The sequence below is a fragment of the Cibotium barometz genome, chromosome 17 (assembly GCF_041138505.1).
Source record: "Cibotium barometz isolate CiBa-2024 chromosome 17, ASM4113850v1, whole genome shotgun sequence".
In the NCBI taxonomy this organism is placed as follows: Eukaryota; Viridiplantae; Streptophyta; class Polypodiopsida; order Cyatheales; family Cibotiaceae; genus Cibotium; species Cibotium barometz.
In genome coordinates, this window is record NC_141062.1 from 19,153,318 (window position 1) to 19,166,908 (window position 13,591).

General features: G+C 41.9%; 1 pseudogene; it reads right to left on the bottom strand.

The window, feature by feature from the left end:
* Positions 1-918: 918 nt before the first annotated feature.
* Positions 919-1,849, bottom strand: LOC147629739 (putative E3 ubiquitin-protein ligase XBAT31; annotated as a pseudogene).
* Positions 1,850-13,591: the final 11,742 nt, after the last annotated feature.

The following is a 13,591-nucleotide window of genomic DNA, read 5'->3' on the forward strand; positions in this document are numbered from 1 at the left end:
AGAATGTGCTCTCCGCCGAATGTGCTAGAGTGAATGTGATACAAGAAAGAATCTCCTGCTAGAATGTGCTACAATAAATGTCCTACAAGAGAGAGTCTATTTGAGATAGTGTGTATGTGTCTCCCCTCCTACCAAGGGAGTGCTCCCCTTATCTCCTCCTCCGGTGTCCTCCTCCTCGAAGTCCCAACCCTCATCATGTAGTATAGAGGGAAGATCTTCTGTCATCAGGAAAAGAAAGATGGTGCTCAAGAGGACTTTGCCATCCCTCGGGGAAAGGAGAGGGGTGTTGCCTCCATGAGTGCCATCGAAGTTGACCATGCACGTTGGAGATATCAAAGGGCATCGACGATCGGAGCGTTCGAAGGGCACCGGCTGTGCGGACAGTCAAAGATGACGAAGGGTACCGACGGTGATGGCAGTCGGAGCCGTCGAAGGGCACCGACGGTCGGAGCAATCAGAGGGCACTGGCGGTGATGACGGTTGGAGTGGTCGGAGCACACCGGCGGTCAGAGCGGTTACAGATGCCAGAGGTGATGATGGGAAGCTCTTGGTGGAGTGTGGAGTGTGGAGGACCTAACTTCCCGTCTACAAGTTGCCCACTACTACTCAATTCACCGTCCTAGTGAATGCCACATAAAAAATAGAAAAAACAGGTGGTTCTCTGGCAAGCTAGCCTCTGAGCAAAACATCCGACAAGCAAGCTCCCAAGCATACCTCATAAAATGATCCTTCCAGGAAAACCTTCTGGAGAGATACAGAATAAATAAAAATGAATCAACTAGGCTCTTGGGAAACTTCATCCAACAAGCAAGCTGTAGAAAAAAATATTGAACTAAGGGCTCCTAGGCACTTCATCCAGTAAGCAATTTCTCCTGGGCAACTTCATCCAGCAAGCCATTGCTGCCTATATTACCACTGTCATCCCCCGGGCAAAACATCCAGCAGGAAGGTTACTCTGACATCAACCAAAGCACAAAACCAATCTAAACAATAATCACTAGCCACTTCATCCGAGCAAAACTTCGGGCACAAAGTCCAGGCATACAAAGATACAAAATGAAACCTGGCCATAGCCAGTACATAAAAGATTCGCTTCTCATTAACAAAAAAGGTCCGCTTCTCCCAAGCATCATTAGCATGTGCCAAGGTAGCCTCCAATAGAACTTTTGCTTCAGGGTCAAGACTTCTCATAAACTTCCACGGAGATGGCCATACGAATGGCTCTGCAGTCAAAGGATTGAGAAGAGCTGCACATGCTATGTTATGGTACAGCATAGTGATCAAGAAGGGGTGTTCCCTTGAGAGTTTCTCTGCAACCTAGTTGCACCCTATGCCAAAATATCTTTAACACATTCGGATGATCCTCCAAGTGCTGCAAAATGCAATGGTGTTCTTCCAAAACCACAGCCGCTTCCACCAGATCTTGTTGCCGTTGCACACATGAGAGACCCCTTACTCAAAAGCAAGCAGACTACTATAGAATGGCTGAACCGGGCTGCCAAGCGTAGAGGTGTAGCTCCACATGTTTGTGCCACTGTGGGCATCTGGACAGCATCCAAAACTCGTTGGACACAATCAAGGTGGCCGCCCTTTGCTTCATAATGGAGTCATGTCCTCCCATTGGGAGCATAAAAATGATGATATCAGCTCCCCATGCCACAAGCCGCTCAATGCAAAATACCCTTCCATTTTTACAAGCACGCGTGAGAGGCATCTGTCTATGATGATTCATTCCAGACACACCCTTCTCCAACAACAACAAAAGTACCTCAGACTGGCCATGTGATGCAGCATAATGCAAAGGTGAGAGGTGGCTGTTGTGAGAGAGTGTCCGATGGGGAGTGACCATCAGGGGGCCGGAGAGGGAGAGAGGAGGGCTGTGACTGCGCACGGGGAAAGTGAGGGCCGGTGAGGTGAGAGAGGGCGAGAAGGGGTCAGGTCAATTGACGAGACGGGTAAGGTGAGAGAGGAGGGGGGAGGGGGGTGGTTGGTTAGTGGGGTGTGAGAGAGTGTCCGATGGGGAGTGACCAGCAGGGGGCCAGAGAGGGAGAGAGGAGGGCGGGACTGCGCACGGGGAAAGTGAGGGCCGGTGAGGTGAGAGAGGGCGAGAAGCGGTCGACGAGACGGGTAAGGTGAGAGAGGAGGGGGGGAGGGGGTGGGTTGGTTAGTGGGGTGTGGGGAGAGGCATGGTCGGTGAGGGGGGAAATAGGGTAGTAAGAGGGAGAAACTTTTTGGTTGGTTTGTGTTTTTTTTACTATTGGTATTATATTTTGTTTTTTTCCTTTCTTTTTTATTGAGGGGGGAGATGGAGAGCCGCAGGGAAGGGGGGGGGGTTGGATGTGCTAATTACGACAGGTTATGGAGAATGGGGAAGTTTGGCAGAGTGGGAGCAACGACAAATGACTGCATTCTGGGATGTGTTTCAACTGCTGGTGGCTACGCATCAGGAGGCGTTGCATTCAGTTTCGACGGCTACCACGGGGGTGGGTGATGGTGGGCGCAAGAGGGGTTCAGTGAGGGTGAGAGAAGCCAAGAGAGGGGGGGCGGCGGTAGTCGCGACGAGCGAGAGAAGGGAAGGGGGGTGAGGAAAGAGGGGGTCGGTGGGGTGGGGTAAGGGGGAGTTGTCGATGAGGAGGGGGGAGGGCTGCACCCGAGGAGGAGGAAGAGGGGGTGACAGGTGAGGGGGTCGCGATCGAGAGAGGGGGAGGGTGACGGTCGAGGGGGTCGCCAGCGAGAGAAGGGCTGGGTGAACAACCAAGGGGGGTGAGCGACCAAGCGAGGGGGGGAAAAGTGGGGCGTCGGACTGGGCACGTGATGGTGAGGAGGGGTGAGTTGACGGTGGGGGTGGGGTCGGGAGGGGGGCTGGGGCCGGCTGCGCAGTGCTGGAGTGAGTGAGTGAGGGGGGGGGGGGGGCGGGGGTTGACGAGGGTGGGGGTCGGATCCAGTGACAGGAGGGAGAGGGGTGTCGGTGGGGAGAGGGAGTGAGATAGTGAGATAAGGGGGGGGGGGGGGGGGGGGGGGGTCGGTGGGGACAGGAAGTGCGGTAGGGGGGGTGGAGTGGGGTTGGTCGGTGCGGAGAGGCAGTGAGGGGGGTGGTCGGTGGGGAGAGAGAGGGAGGGGGGAAGAGGGTGGTTGGTTGGTGGGGTGGGGGGGAGAGGGGTGCGGGAGTGACATGTAGGTGTTGCGGGTGTTTTTTTGGGGTGGTTAATAATAGAAAAAGGAAAACTCAGAGGGGGGAGTCGTTTTTTTTTAACATGGGTTTTTTGGAAAAATAAAATAGAATAAATACAAAGGGAGGGTTTTTTTTTGAAAGAAAAACAAATACAAAGGGGGGATTTTTTTTAGAGAAAAAAATTACAAAAGGGGTTTTTTTTTTGTTTACTTGATCGGTGAGAAGGGGAGGTTGGGTTGGTCGGTGAGGAGAGTTGAGTTGAGGGGAGAAGAGAGAGGGAAAGAATGGGTGAGAGCTTGGTCAGTGATGAGGGGGGTGGGTGCGAGAGAGATTTCTTTTTTTTGTTTGTCTCTTGTAAAAGAAGAAGGGAAAAAGAAATCTAAGAGGGGGATTTTTTTTTGGGAGACGAAGACCCGATACCTGGCACTTCATGAACACCAGAGTGAGTTGAGGCAGGCGTTTCGCTCAAACCACCACCCATTGCCAACCACATCTTCCAAAGTGCACTGATTGAGGGGGTCTAAAGTCTACACAGATCGTGATCTTGTTGGTCTTCTTTTTTGGAATCACCACTATAGGTGACAACCACTCGAAGTGCTCAATCAGCTCTTTCTTCACCACTTCTAAATAGTTGGGATCCAATGCAGTAGATGCCCTTGCTAACTGGCCGACTACCTTCTTTTAGTGGAATGATGTGAGTGCAAATGGCTGGATCTATCTTTGGGAGATCCTTGTAGGTCAATGCAAACACATCTTGGTGATCTGTGAAAACGTTGGTGATTCTCTGAAGAGTGGAAGCGTCCTCCCAGACCCAAGCTGCCACTAAGATGGAACGTGGACCCAGACCCCATTCAAGAGGTGTCCCAAGAAGAAGAGCTCTTAGAAGAAGCAACAGCATGGGATTGGACAGAATCTTTGCTTACTCTGGCCTCCTCCTTTGCCTCAGTGTCTCAACATAAAGAGGAGGGACGAGTACACGTGCAACGTGGCGGTGTGACGACGCTCGCACGAGAGGTGCGATGGAATTTCTTCTCAAAGAGTTGTAGAGCTTGGAGACCTCAATGGTTACGAGCTCGGCCATTGGAAAGATCCTCACGAGACAGTTGCGGTTCACGAGGTAATCTCTTGTTGGATGTGTTTCAAGGGGGTTAGGGTGAGCCATAACATGCATACTGAACATCTAGATGGGTATTGCACAGATATATAAGGCAACTGACAGCTTGCTAATAGGTGGCTACATCAAAGGGCTCAGAAGAGTCCTCAGTTGACAGCCAGAGACCGAGTTCCACAAGAGTAGAAATAGGTTTGTGATCTGTCATTTGAAAGCGTTCCAAGAGCTACTGAATGTATCTTTGTTGAGATAACATGATGCCCCCCTCGATCTAAACAAATTGGATACCCAAATAATAATGTAGAAATATATGTCTAGCCTCATGTCATATATGCCTAGGCTAATCTCACATTCATTCAGTCTTACATCATGTTTCATCATGTTCGTTCAAGCTCATGTAACATCTTAACACACTTAATTTTTACAAGATTATGGGTTCATGTGACCAAAGAGCTATTTTGCATAGCTTTGGGCAGCCTAGTTTTTCTTGTTTCCCTTGGCCTCTTGAACTTGTTTTGGGGGTGTTTAATGTACCTACTCCTAATGAACATGTTTGTGATAGTAATGAAATTATTAATGATTGTTTTTAATTTATTTTATGTGCTTCATTGTTGATATCGAATGTATGCAAAGCAAGAATAAGGAAAAACATAGCTTCACACTTTAATCCACGAGATTAGAGCTTCTAGCCAAGGTTTTCAAAGTGAATCTCACCCCTAATCACTAAGGCTAATAAATTCCCTGACTCAGTGTAATAAAATCCAAGCCTTTTAGACTTAAACATCATGCACATATCCAAGAAAATCACCCTTCCAAAAACCTGCAACAAACACCTAAGAAAAGTAAGAATTTTCCCATTCAAAACCTACAAATTGAATGTCCTAATGCAAGAAAAGATTGAAAACAACGCAACAACAAACACATCAAAGGAGTGTGACATGGTCATTGACACTCGGGATATAGGGTGATCCCAATATCTTGGAATGGTTCAAGTTTCAAGCTGAGCCCTTAGGTTACTCCCTAGGGGTGGTGCCATATATGTTTAGGTTGAAAGCTTACTTAGCCTTGCAAAAACATGTGTTTGTGGGAGCTTCGCCTTAGAGTTATGAAATTCAACTTCCCACAGCTATGGGTGTGCACCCTATCATTCATATCCTTCCCACACCAGAGAGCTCTATAGCCATAGGCATGGAGGAAGATTTTGAACTGCCTAGATGGAGGCAAAAAGAAGATTCCTATACTTTAGATCAATCTCACAAGATGTGAAAATAGGAGGGAAGCTCATGAGAGAGAGATCCTACAACAATTCTAACCCCAAGCATGTATCCATCTAGCTATGCAAGGATTCAAAGAACACAAGCAAGAGAGTAGGGAGAAGAGGAAAGAGAGATCACAAGTATTCTATTGCAAGAGGAATGTTTGTGTATTGTTGTGTCAAAACTACCTTATATAAAGGCTAGTGTTCACAATTGGCTGGCCATGACTTAAAAGTACTCCATGGCCATTGTGAGACCCCTACCCCTTACATATGGTCAAAACAGCTACAACAAAAGATTAACATAAGGGTAGACAACTCACTCGACGACACTATCCTAATGTGAGCTATTCCAGCAGCTTCTCTCATAATTGTTATGGAATAGGAAATGCATACAATTCCTCCAAGGAAGTGTCCCTCCATAATTCTCATATACAAAAGTCATGTCGGCGATGACTCAGAAAGACTACCGATGTCCTATCCCTCGATCATGGAGTAAACATTTCTACTCAAATTTCCGCTTCTTCTAGAATAAAAATTCCATTTTACCTAAGTTTACTAAGTTTTTTAAAAAGTTTTGGAGTTTTGTTTAGAAAGCGCTCATTTATTCGGGTCCACCCTCTCTCCTACTTTCCAGTAGTGTATCCAATTTCTACTTCGACAAGATCTATAGGCATAGCCTAGACCCCATCTAATCCCAATGGATCTAGAATGTTGCTCTTTACTAGGCCTATGGAGCCAATGTGAATTCACACACCCATAATTAATATTTATTATTCATTATGCACACATACCTCAACAGAAAACAAGATGCAGGATAGAGTCCACACATGCATCCTGCAGGCAAACATTTCTTTCCTAATTCATAACTTAAAAATTTTACTGGATCATTATATAATCCATCATATCTCCTAGCACCATGTCTATGATCCTCATACTAGGAGAGTATGAACTACCGAGCCTGAACACTTTGGGACCACTATGCCATCCAGCAAAGAGCCCACAAGTCTCAGTCTAGATCCTACAATCATGTTAAAATTTTTGAAGCCTCTGATAGTTATATCACACCCAAGGCAAGAATGCTCTGACTAACCATATGCACAGGAGATCAAGAGATTGACACACGGGTTAGCCATCTGAGATACTCATTGCCAAGTATAACAGAAGAGCCACCCCTTGTCCATCACACAAGGCGTGTCAGGCGAACACCCATGTTCATCGAGATGGGTCAAGGTCTCTAATGACTATCTTCACTCGCAATAAGATTCACCACTTAGATGACATTCGACTGGCATAACATAAGCCTATGTGGTACCTTCACAAGCTTGTGCAATAGGATTCACCAATTGGATGGCATACACCAAGTATGACATAAACATGTGCGGTACTTCCATAAGCTTCACAGAGTATAATATTTCCATCAAATAGTATCCAAGTAATGTACAAACATGATCAAATAGCCATGCATCACGTATGCATTACAAAATGGGTTAAACCATCGCAAGCTCTGATGAGACAATCTTGATCCTCCATCGAATCTCTGAATGCATTTCCCAATCTGATGAGTCCTGGTTAAAATCTTCTTAAACATTCAAACTTCTAGAATCCGTTCTTCCCTTAAACCATAAAGTCTCTAAGGGTCATATATCTACTAGATTCATGAATCAACCTTTTTAATCTCTTCTCTTAACCATAGGTTCTCTACGCATATTCTCAAGGAATTGCTACTTCAATATCACAACTAGACTCTAAGTTCTATTTTAAAAATCATATTTTTAGCCATAATCTAAGGTTTTCATTGATAGGGGTCCAAATCTCTTGAACACATGACCTTCGATCTAGGATCATAACATTACCAGTTCTTACGAGTAAAATCCAAGACCAATATCCTCTTGGGGTTCCCAGATTTTATACTAACTCATCTCTTAATTGTACTCTAATTCACATTCTCTCACTAGAATGTTCCCTTTTCTCCCTAGAATAAGGATTGATCATTCTGGTAATCCTAAGGGTTCAAGAATTTTCTTCAAAATTAAGAGTTGTCATAAAGATCATTAAATTGACCTTAAGGTATACAAATTAACCCTTACAAAGCACACATCTAGCATCTTCTCTTTCTAAAATAGGTTCTACTCTTAATCCTTCAGGAATTCTATCTCCCTACCTTGGATTAACATTTTAACAAATAAATTTCAATATGGGTTAAGATTCACTTCTATATTTATTTATGAGGTTCTCCTTTCTACATTCTCTCTCTAGAAAGATTATGTCTCTCTAGATTTTAAGCTATTCATATAACCAATGATTGGGGGTTAAATTCCTAATTTTTTTCCTAACCTTAGAGTTTATCAGTATACAATATTTATACTGATTTTCCTACGTTCTCTCTCTACAAACTAGGCCTTTCTCTTTCTATTTGGGTACTGATTTATTTGCCTAATTTTTAGAGGTAACTTCGTAAAAAAATCTCTTACTTTTTAGGGTATCCAACAAAAACCTTTCCTAGGGTTAAGCTTAATTGTCCCCCAATTGTGCACAAATGTGTACATAAATATACTCTAGCCTAAGGCATAATTTCATAATAAATTTTAATCAATTCAACTTCCAAAAGATATAACATGTAAGGGGGTGTAAGGTAGTACAATAAGGGACTTTATGGCCAAAATACTAGCATATAGGCTCCAAGAATGAGGCATGTGAAAAATGAAGGCAATGGGGTCCCTTTTATAGCCTGGCAACATATCCTATGCACGTAGATGACCCATATATGGTATAGTACACCATGGGCATTAGTTCACTACTACTAACTCAAGCAAACGGAGGCTAGTTGTGGACAGTTTAACTTAAACTAATGGAATTTGGTGGGCTAGGGTGCGCTAATTAAGGTTTGACTCATGCATGAGCCAGCATGCACTAATGCAACTAAGAGAAGGGAGCTCGACATCACCCCTGTGATACCATTTATCAAATACCACTAGCAAATATCATTACCTAAAACCATGTAATACCATTTATCAAATACCACCGGCAAATACCATTACCTAAAACCATGTGCATATTTACCACTTACCGCTCATCCTTAATCCACTATAGTTTCCAGTGAACTGTGGTTTTTGGACCTTAACCTTCGACCCATTTAGTTTATGTGCACACATTAAACCCTTTTGATTGATTATTTCTCTATGATGCTAGCCTCAGTATTTCTGACCATGCACATAACCTTAGAGTAATTCCTATACTCTAGATTTAATATGGACTTAGATTGTACAAATTCTCTTAGGGTCAAGGTGCTCATCACATGTGCACACATGGGCATAAATTTTTGACCTAAATTTATTTTTCTTTCCATGGAAACCTAAGACAAATTAACCCAATTAATTATAATAAGAAATGGGCTCTTAAATTAATTATTTTTCTCATAATTTTTCTAAACCATCCAATTCTAATGTACACATTTTACATTGTTTACGTGTGCACACATATGTGCACTCCCCTATATATATATATATATATATATATATATATATATATATATATATATATATATATATATATATATATATATATATATATATATATATATATATTCTACATGAGTTTTTGGTTTAATAAATTTTGTTATAGGGTTTTTACCCAACTAAGAGCACTTATTTTTTCCACATTTTCTCTCTTTAAAAATGCCTTAAGCCAAAAATTCACTTCCTAATAATTTTCTTTTACAAGGGCAAGAGGGATCTTACATTCTCCTTTACTTAAGCATGTCCTCATCTCATGACATGGGGATAGTCCTTAGCTAGATCCTCCTCTTTTTTTTAACTTGCATCTTCAACATGGAAAAATTTCCACTTTACCAAGTATTCCCTTAGAATTCTATTTTGTATAGGTTTCTCACGAACATCTAAGATTTCTTTGAGTTCCAACTCCATGTATTCTTGCGCTGGCATAACAATGTGATCATCTTCCAAGATATGCTTAGGTTAAGAGTTATCAACCTTCTATTATAAAGATCATTACAAATTAACCCTTACACCACACACATCTAGTATCTTCTCTTTCTAAAGAAGTTTCCACTCTTAATCCTTCAGGAACTCTATCTCCCTACCTTGGATTAACATTTCAACAAAGAAATTTCAATATGGGTTAAGACTCACTTCTATATTTATCTATGAGGTCCTTCTTTGTGCCTTCTCTCTCTAGATAGATCATATCTCTCTCTAGAAAGATCATCTCTCACTCTAGATTTTAAGCTATCCATATAACTAATGACTGGGGGTTAAATTCCTAAAATTTGTCATAACCGAAGATTTTATCGTTATACGGTATTTATGTTGGTTTTCCTACTTTCTCTCTCTATAAACTAGGCCTTTCTCTTTCTATTTGAGTATTGATTTATTTGCCTAATTTTTAGAGGTAACTTTCCTAATTTCTAGGGTATCCAACAAAAACCTTTCCTAGGGTTAAGCTTAATTGTGCCCCAATTGTGCACAAATGTGTACATGAATATGCTCTAGCCCAGGGCATAATTTCATAACTAATTTTCATCACAAAAATTTACTCAACTTCCAAAAATACTAAATTCCATTCGAGTCTAGTTTAACTACTTTAAGCTTCAAGTGAAATGCAAATTCACTGTGTATTCTTGTGCAATCTAATCACCTTAGGCTAAAATTTGTTTAAAGTTCATTTTTAGAATCTTAGCTTCAGGATTACTATAAAATATTAGATCTAAGCTATAATATTATCCTATGGTCAGTCTATGAATTTATTCATCCAAAACTAATTGAAGGTAAAACCTTGGGGGGGGGGAGGGGAATGGTTTACTACATTTGATTAATGCAGGGGTCATAGACTAATATCATAGATCATAAACTAATATTTCACAATGTATTAGTAAATACCTAGCCTATGGTTGGCTGTACACACCGTATAGTAAGATTAATATAGTGATTTGGGCAATTAAGGGTCTCTAAGGTTGAAAAGGACATGCCTATTTGATTTAAATAATATTTTTGCTTATTGTGAATTGACAGAGAGCTAAAATGTAAACGAAAGAATGAAATTGAAAGACAAGGGTTCAATTTCATTCTTCCAATTGTACAAAAAGGACATATGTACTTCAAATTTTTTAAAATACCCACAAGGCTTGAATCACCTACTTGTAAATGTGTCCAAACTTGATGTATGGGTGTTGTAGGGTGTAGAGAAGGCCCCCAAATTCAAGAGAAACTCTAAGCTTGTTTCTTTCTTAGAAACAATGCCTCCTCATGCCAAAAAGTGATGTAGACAAGCTAGTTTGACTAGTTATAGGGTACTATGACATGTAAGGGGGTGTAAGGTTATACTTTAAGGGAGTTTATCACCAAAATACTAGCATCTAGGCTTCAAAAAGAAGGAGTGTGAAAAATGAAAGATGGGGGCCCCTTTTATATAGCTTAGCAGCAAACCCTATACATGTAGATGACCCATATATGGAATAGCACACTATGGACGGATTGACTCATGCACGAGCCAACATGCACTAATGCATTATGCAACTAAGAGAAGGGAGGCTAGACGTGACGGTTTGAGTTGAACTAATTGAATTTAGTGGGCTAGGGTCGGCTACACTAAGGATTGACTCATGCATGAGCCAACATGCACCAATGCATTATGCAACTAAGAGAAGGGAGGCTTACATCACCCATGCAATATCATTACCTAAAACCACTTGCAAGTTTACCACTCATCCTTAATCCACTATGGTTTCCAATAAACCATGGTTTTTGGACCTTAACCATTTAACTGAGACTATGTTAACCGCCGGAATGGTTAAGATGGTGAAGCGTAAAATAAAAGACTATGTAAAGTTACACCTTAGTTCCCAAAAAAGCCATGCCATTTTACAACACATAATAGTACCTCCATTTTCTCCAAATATTTAGTAAGATCCTAGAACAAAAGACTATGTAAAGTTACACCTTAGTTCCCAAAAAAGCCATGCCATTTTACATCACATTCTAAATCACACTCAAAATTTCATTGCAATGGTAAAGTCTCTCTGAAGCAAGAGCTTGACTTGGCTCTAGTGAGTCTCTCTAAAGCAAGAGCTTGACTTGGCTCTAGTGAGTCGTGATGGACCGGGTTGAGAAAGCAAAAGCAAAGAAAAGCATGGCATTGGCCATTAAGGCTTCAAGAATACAAAGATGAGGATGGTCCACTTCTTCATCATTTTGCCCTTGCTCACCTCTGTGCACTTTATTGTGAGAGAAGAGAAGCCCAACAATGAGCCCCTAAGGGGCACCCATTGCCAACACGGCATTGGAAACTTCATCATCCCACAATTTGGTGGTACCCTCTTTGACACCATCTCTTGCGCCATTGTTTATCACATGAAAAACCCAAACACCTACAAAGAGAATAAAAGAATGATGTTTTTTTTGGAAAGACTTTCTTTCATGTTTTAAGACTTGGCTAGCGATGATGCAATGCGTAATGCATTCCTTCAAGATTGTAGTCAAGCGAAGAAATGGTGTCAAGTTTCAACTCCCCATTCAACCTTTAAGAACATTCCACGTTAGTCAAGCGAAGAAATGGTGTCAAGTTTCAACTCCCCCATTCAACCTTTTAGAACATTCCACGCTAAAACACCATTTCTTCGCTTGATTGCCATGGAAGGTTGAATGGGGGAGTTGAAACTTGACAACATTTCTTCGTTGACTGCAATCTCGAAGGAATGCATTACACATTGCATCATCACTAGCCAAGTCAAAAAAGTCTCCTTGTATAATGTGTGTGTGTGTGTGCCGTGTGTGTTTGAGAGAGTGCTTATATTGATGTTGAAAGTGTTTTGAATGTTTTAATAATTTGAATAGCAGTAAATATTTGAAAGACGCCAGTATTTTAGTTATTCAAATAGGAAAAGTATGTGTGTTTTTTTAAAATTAATTTAGTTATTTGAATAGAAAAAGTGTGTGGGTGTGCGTGAGTGTGTGTGTGTGTGAGAGAGAAAGAGAGAGAGTGGAAGTGTTTCAAAATATTTTAGTCATCCAAATGGGAAAAACGTGGGCGGGGCTGGAAGCGTGTGTGTGGGATTGTGATTTGAATTGCATGTAGTTAGTATGTGCGTTAACTTTGTAGTATACATTGTGCCAACTATGTTCTTAAATGTATTAGTAGTAGAGCGGTGCCCCACGGTGACTCTAGTCGAGCTAGTCAACTGGGCCAGCAAGTTTACATGACCCATGCATTATAAATCAAGACGGTGACTCTAGTCGAGCTAGTCAACTGGGCAAATTTACATGACCCATGCATTATAAATCAAGATGTCCTTATTTTCTCGGAGGAGAGAATTACTCTCCATCCAAAATAGTAAGACTACTTGGCTTGTAGGTTTTGAACAACAAAGTAATGTACCAAGCTAATTTTCTGATGAGAGATTGTAAAGAAACAATCGACGGAATTAAAAAAAAATCACTTTTTGAAGAGAGACAAAAATGTAAGGTAATTGTTTTTTTAAATTGAAATTCACAAGGCTATTTATGGTGTTTACACACTTGGGTGGAAGCCCACCAAAAAGTTTTGTCCCACCAATCAAATCACCACAATCATCCACGCGTCTAACATTTCTTTACAGATTGTGACCACGCCCATGCACCCTTAGCGCTGATGTGTGCTGTTTTTTTAAATTGAAATTCACAAGGCTATTTAGGGTGTTTACACACTTGGGTGGAAGCCCACCAAAAAGTTTTGCCCAGCCAATCAAATCACCACAATCACCCGCGCGTCTAACATTTCGTTACAGATTGTGACCACGCCCATGCACCCTTAGCGCTGATGTGTTTGCTGGCTGGACCCCAACAACCACCGTTCCAGTTCATGGTAGAATAGCCTCCCCACAGCTGTCAGTTGTTGCAGGACGCTTTTTCCGTGGGCATGCCCGTGGTCTGTAAAGGGTATTGTTGCCTAACAATTGTTTATCAAAAAGGTGTGTGCCCACAGCTCTCAGCCTTTTTCATGGGCAGGCCCGAAGTCTGTAAACACCCTTATATGGTGAGATGAATGAAAGTAACCAACC